Below are 6,000 nucleotides of genomic sequence, written 5' to 3'. Positions count from 1 at the left end.
AGGTCGGTGGGTCTCCGGCGAGGGTCTCTTGCAAAGTGGGGATGAAAATGCCTCTCCCCCCACCCCGCCCCGCCCCCACCTTCTCCTCCCTGACACTTTCCCTAGACTTGCATTTTCTCTCTTTCTCGCTCTCTCTCCCCCCTTCCCCACCCCTCCTCCTCTATCGATCAGTCTCCCCGGCCCTAGCCAACACGGAGGCCTTGGATGGTGCTCACGGTCTTGCTTTAAATTTATTGCCCAGTAAAGGAGGCAGCAGGTTGGAAGCCTCCATCACCCGGCCCCCACCGTCTGCGTCTCCTCATCCCAACAAAAGCCAATCGAGACGCGAACGTCGTCCATCAAATGCACCAATATGGGGTTATTTATAGGCTACCCCCTTCCAAGAAAGCAGAGTGTTTTTCCTCCTCTCTTTTCTCTTTGAGCTTTCGCGTCTCAGGAGCGAGGGGACGGTTGGGTTCGTTATTTGAAAAGGTTGCACAATGAGATTCCCATGCCTCGGATTCTAGGGTAGGGGGGCCTAGAAGTGTCTTGATTGGAAATGAATTAATTAGAAGCGAGGCTCTTCAAGTCTCTGAGTTGGGTTATTTATAGTGTTCGGTTAATTTTGATAATTAACACCGGGGAGGAAAAGCGAGTTCCGGGCAAAGCGGGGCCCGCCAACAGAGACACGCTTCCTGCCCCGTCTGCTCCCCTCCCCACGCTGCTCCATTTGGGCCCTGTCTAAATAGGCTACTCCCTGCCGTGGAGTCCCTGGGTTTTCTAAAAGTAGAAGGAAGGAGACAAAGCCCAAAGCTGGGGGGCCTGCTTCGGTGAATAGCTCTCTCGGAGAAGTGGGGGACTCAGGCTGTTGGGGAGCCAGGCGTCCCGTCCACCTGGCATCAGGCCAGCACCGCCGCCCCCCCCCCATCCTCTCCCGGCCACGTGTCCTTCCTGGAGGAGCAGGTGCCAGGCTGAGGGTCTGGGTGGCATTCGGCAGGGTAGCCCGTGGAACTGAGGGAACGGGGAGGGCTGCGCCCAAGAGCTGGGCAAAGACGCCCATTCTACCAAAGCGGGCAGGGAGGGAGAAGCCCGGGGGGACAAGGGCGAAAACAGAGACAGCCATTCTCCAGCCGCCTGGTTTGGAAGGAGAGAAAGGGTGGATTAGGAAGATTTTTGGAGAAGCAGGAGGTTTGGACTATGATCCTGCCAACTGCCCCCCCTCCCCCCCCGCCAGGAGCAGGACGGGCATTTCAACAAGGAAGGGTGGTCTATCACTAACAATGGAAATGGGACTTCTGAGTGCCCCCAACCGGTGTGGCCAGCTCTCCCTGGGCCCATTTGCTCCCCCATCCCTCGCACAACCCCCACGCTGATCGCTCCCTGTCACCCCCCTATACCCCCTGTTCAGAATGTCCTCCCCTCCCTGCCCTGGGAAGGTCCTTTCCTTGGGCATGGTTCATGGTGCATGGGACCTCCCCGGGGTACCTTCGTCGAGTTGGTGGTTCTCACTGCGCCTGCTCCCCTGACTTCGCCAGGTGCCATTCTCAGTGGTGGCAGGGGGCTGGGGCCAAAAGACGGGGGGGGGGGGGGCGACTCTGAAGCGCCCAGCTGGGACCCTCTCACCAGAGCTGAGCAGCAGGTTGGGTTCTGGGCTGCCCCCAGACACCCAGGGGGTTCACCAGGAAGAGAGCGCTTTTCTTCCCCGGGATGAGGACCAAGGGTTGTCCCCTGAGTAGAGGGCAGGTGGGACCACCCAGCACAGGTACCGGAAGCGGTGGGAGGCCTTCCTCCCCGGGCCTGGCAGCTACTTCGGCAGCCTGGCCTCTTTAGCGCAGAGGCGGTCTGGAACACGAGAGGAACTTCAATGCAACCGTCCTCTCGGAGGGGAGCTCTGCTCCAGGGCTTGCCAGGGGCTGGGGCCAGACCGGAAGTGGGATCGGTGACCGAGGGCTGTGGGCTCCTGTTGTTCCCGAAGCCTGTGCCAGCTCCCCCCCGCCCCCACCCGCCTTCCGCCTCCCCTGCGGATGTTCTCAGGTGTCTCTACCAAATCCCTTCCTCTGCCACTCCTTCCCTTCTCTCCAGCTCCTGATCCCTGATAGGAGGGAGGGAGAGAGAGAGAAGGGTTGAGTTCTTCTGCTGGCTTCTCCCTGCTATCTCCCCATCTTCTTAGCAAAATGCACCGTGTCCTGGTCTGGCTCCCCTTCCCGAAGCCTTCCCAGCCTTCCCACCACTGTAGGCTCCCCTCCCACGCGCGTGCACCCCGTTGTTCTTTTCCGTATGCTGGGCCCCTGCTGCGTTTGCCTCTGGGTTGTTTGGAAGCTACTAACCCATCTCTCTCTCTCTTTATTTTTTTATTAAAAAAAATTTTTTTTTCATGTTTATTTCTTTTTGAGAGAGACAGAGACAGAATGCGAGTGGGGTAGGGGCAGAGAGAGAGGGAGACACAGAGGCAGCAGCAGGCTCCAGGCTCTGAGCAAGCAGTCAGTATGAAGCCTGATGTGGGGCTCGAACCCACGAACTGTGAGATCATGACCTGAGCCGAAGTCGGACGCTCAACCGACTGAGCCACCCAGGCGCCCCTAACCCATTTCTTATTTTCTATCCTGTGTTCTCTGGGTCAGACTCCACCCCTTCTTGAAGGCATGTTCCCACCCCAGACCAGGGCGGGCGGTGGGGGGGGGGGGCGGCAATCGTGAGGGTTTGTGGGAATTGGAGTCCCTTCTGCTTCCCAGCCCATCCCCACCCTAGATATGGGGAGCTCAGCTCCCCTGCTTGTTCACCCACCTGCCTGTGTCCCTGCTCTGTTCCTGGGCCTAGGGGACTCCAGGCCCCCCTCTGTCCTCTACGGGCAGGGCCTGTGGGCGCGTGGTGGCTGTGCAGGCCAGGCCCCTGACCCCAGGCCACCGCAGGCCAACCTTCAGACATCTCTTGAGTGTTTTTTCCCTCACTTTTTCAGCCCAGGGGCCTTCGGGGAGCTGCTGTTCTGTCTCCAGCTTCCTCTGAACAGAGAGCCCATTTTTAATTAAAGTGGAAAAAGAGCTGAAAATCTGTTCGCATTTAATCATCTTGACGACCTTTTTGCTTAAGAGTTTCCAGCTGAGGGGGGACGTTGGGGGGTGGGCAAAGGCATTCCTGGAGACTGGGCCTGGGTCAGAAAGGAGGCGGGAGAGCCTCTTACACGGATGAATAATGGAACAGGAGCGGAGGTGGCTGAGGCTCTGAGTGCCGACTCAGCACTTTCCTCCGCCTGCTGGCTCCTCCAGGAGATCCCCCCTCCTCGTCCCCCCTGCACCTCCCACACCTGCCTCCCCTCCTCCGGGCACCGTGGGCTGGACAAGGCTGGGGCTGGACAGGAACCTGGCTTCAGACTCCCTAGAGAGGGGGAGCAGGGGTGGTCTGGGAAGGACCACTTTCCTCTCATGGCAGGTGGGGAAACAGGTCTGGAGAGGCCCTGGGAATGGTCTCAGGTCACGGAAGTAGGGGCAAGCGGAGGGGACAACCCTCACCTCCTGCCTCCTTCAGCTGAAACTGCCGAAACGGGTTCGTAATCCCCTTCTTTGCAATGGACCCACTGAGCGACTTGGAATACATCGTGCGCTTCTCGGGGCCTCAGTTTCCCCAATTGTAGACGGCCTGGGGGGGGGGGCGGTGGTGGCTTCCACTCCTGAGATCCGAGTCCTGGCCTAGAGTGTGTAACTAGGAGCGCGCTTGTGCTCCTGCTCCAGGTGTGAATCACTGTTTGACTGGGAGCCCCTTAGACTGGGAGATCCCTAAGGCCATGAGTTGCCCCCGCCCGCCGCACCCCTGTCCAGCCCAGCATAGGAGTGGAAAGTGGCCTTGAAGTTCCTCTCCATGTTCCAGACCCACCTCTCCGCTCCCTTGGGCCAGCAGATTGCAGCCTAGAGACCACGTCTCTCTCTCTCTTTAGAGCAGGGGGACTTCCAGGGCGAGGGCTCGGTCTCCTGCCTCAGCAGGAGCTGTCCCCAGGGCAGGGTGGTCTCTTCTCTTTCCTCCGAGGGAGGGGGCACTCATGGCCAGTGGATATGATAGGACCCAGAGAGGAGGCGGGTGTAGGGAGAGCTGGCTGCCCGGGGCCCTCTGTTCTTACACATTCAGCCTCGTCTCAGAGGCACCCCCAGCCTTGGAAGGGTGGGGCAGAGAAGGGATACTCCTGCTTCAGCTCCTCCCCCTTCCTGGGCCCTCTTGGGGGTCTTCCCTTGACTGAGAGACTTGCCAGACTGTGCATTCCTCCCCTTTACCCTCCCCTACTAGGAACCAACCCAGACAATTGCACTTGACCCTACTTCCCAGACGCGCCAGGGAGAAGATAAGCTCGAGCCTGGGATAGCTCCTCCCTGCAGTGATTCCCGTGGGAATTGTGCGGAGCCCAAGGCCCTGTCACAGGTCTGGCTCTTATCTGCAGCAGGAAGGCCCCGGAGCCTGGGTCTCCAGTGCTGACATGTCATCTCACCCCTCATCCGGTCCCCAGCCTGCAGGCCAGAAGCCACCAGCAGCAGCAGCAAATAGAACGAGAGTAATTGACATCTCACAAGCCCCTTGACTTTCAGAGCACCCTCACTCAACACCGCTTTGACTCCTTGCAGCAGCTCTGGGAGACTGGGATCTCACACCCATTTTTACAGATGAGGAAACTGAGGCTGAGGGGAGGGGATGTGGGAGGGGACTGGGCCCAGGGCACCGGCAAATAATGGTAGACTGGTACCTGGGTCTTCTGATGCCCCACCCTCTTACCTTCCCACCTGCTGGCTTTGCCCGGCTCCAGCCATGGTGTAAGCCTGCTTAGTTTTTCTTTAAAATGTCTTGACTGTCTTTGGATGCAGGATAAAATGTGAGACGGACGACTGAGTCCTTCAGAACCGCGGGACAGCGCTGCGATCCTTGAGGGCTGGCAAGGAGGAACTTTCTGGAGGATAGCCACCCACAGGGGAGTGGGTGCTGCAGAGACGAGGGCAGAGGCTCGAACAAAAGGCCAGGGAGGCTTGGGCCCTGGAGTTCGCAAAAAAGACCGCCTCCCTGGGGCTTGGGGTACCTGAATCTCTCCCCCGTGCCCTTACCACAAGGCCTGGAACACTCCACCAAGCACTCGGGTAGAGCCTTGCCCTCTCGGGGCACCCCTTCTCCCAGTCCCAAAGTCTGGAGGAAGTAAGTCCCTACTGCGGATGATGTCTGATGAATGGATCGGATCTGTGATTCCTTGATGAGAGATATGGATGCGAAACAGGGCACAGGAGGGATGGGAAGGTAGAAGCCTTGACCAATTTTGCTGTTATGTCAAAGGAAAAGAGAAGACCATTCTGAAGAAAGTGGAACCCAGGCAAGGGCTTGGAGTGGGGGGTGGGGGGGCGGCTGATGAATGTGGGTCAGGCGGCGCCCTTGCGGGGGGGACGAGTGGAGGCCTCTGAGGCTGGGGCAGGAGGTGAGGGAGGGCGCTGTGAACTGGCCCGCTTTGACACTCGGGTTAACCCAACTGGACTCGGAAACTGGCTAATTTCTCCCACCCCCTCGCATTTACTGACGCTGCTCCAGAATCAAACTGCACTGACCCAAACCAGTCCCAGGGCCCCCACCCTCCCCCTTTGTGGGTCAGGGTCCCCCTTGCAGCCCAGAAGGAGTCAGCTCAGAGGTGATCACTGCATCACGCTTCAAAGCCACCACTGAGCCAGCTCCTGCTGGGGGGCAGCGGGTTTCACTTACCTTGCCTGGCCGCCTGCCCAGGGCAGATGGGCTGCAGCTGGGGGGGGGGGGAGGCCCCACACCTCCTCTCCCCTCCCCTCCCCCGCAGAAATTGTTGTCTTCTTGCCCATCTCCCTTCACCCTTCTCTGGCTGGATTTTGGAACCGGGGGTGGTGGTGGTGGGGGCGTGGGGTAGGGGAGGCGATTCCCCAAAGCAGGAAAAGTGAGCGCTCACTGAGAGAGCTTGAAAATCACGCCTTGGAGCCAATGACAAAGATCGTCCCCGGGCTTACCTCCATTCCTCCCACCTGGGCCCCCAAGCCCAGA

The sequence above is a fragment of the Felis catus genome, chromosome E1 (assembly GCF_018350175.1).
Source record: "Felis catus isolate Fca126 chromosome E1, F.catus_Fca126_mat1.0, whole genome shotgun sequence".
In the NCBI taxonomy this organism is placed as follows: Eukaryota; Metazoa; Chordata; class Mammalia; order Carnivora; family Felidae; genus Felis; species Felis catus.
The sequence above is the reverse complement of the archived record's forward strand: the minus strand, read 5'-3'. Positions refer to the sequence as shown.